This window comes from Myotis brandtii, unplaced genomic scaffold, assembly GCF_000412655.1.
Source record: "Myotis brandtii unplaced genomic scaffold, ASM41265v1 scaffold760, whole genome shotgun sequence".
Classification (NCBI taxonomy): Eukaryota; Metazoa; Chordata; class Mammalia; order Chiroptera; family Vespertilionidae; genus Myotis; species Myotis brandtii.
The window spans coordinates 1232632-1233267 of NW_005371038.1; the positions used below are offsets into that span (position 1 = coordinate 1232632).

A 636-nucleotide genomic window follows, 5' to 3' on the forward strand; every position below is an offset into this window, starting at 1 on the left:
GCTCAGACTAATGGCCCCTCAGGAGCTTGTCATTTCACAGCCAGCAATGGCTGCTGAGGGTTAGAGAAGGGCCATGGAATGCGGCAAAGTGGGGCTGTTGGTAGGGGTTTCCAGAAACTTCCATAGCTCCCCTTCCAGCTCCCAACAGTGGAAAGTGAAGGCCCAGTAAGAAGCAGGTGTGAGCCGGTGACAGTGGGACACCGTTGTCTGAACACATCCCTGCTCAGAGGAACTGGAGCAGACCTAGTCCAGGAGAGCACCTTGCTCACCGCGTGCCCCTAATTCCTCAGGACGGGCGGCCTCGGACGTTTACTACTGACACAGACCATGGTCTTCCTGCCCCTGTGCACTCCCCTTCCCCTTTAAAAAGGAATCCGCCTTCACAGATGTTCCACGGAACACCACCCACACTCCACATCTGTTTTCTGTCCCTGAAGCAGGGACATGGACTATGAGCAAACCCCTCATCTCAAAGGTAAAGGGCAGGGCAGAGGGTGCGCCATGAGATACAGGACAAGAGGAAGTGGGTCAGAAGACCTGGGTGGCCACAGGGGGTCAATTCAGGACAGCTCAGAGAGGCGGGCCCTCTCTTGGTGGAAGTTACCCGGCCGCCCTGCCCCTGTGGAATCCAAGCCA

At 56.9% G+C, this 636-nt stretch overlaps 1 protein-coding gene across 1 annotated transcript in view; it reads right to left on the reverse strand.

The window, feature by feature from the left end:
* The window catches only part of LOC102246612 (NUT family member 2G), a 6783-nt gene that overhangs the window by 5390 nt on the left and 757 nt on the right, over positions 1-636 (reverse strand). The gene's annotated exons all lie outside the window — the stretch shown is intronic.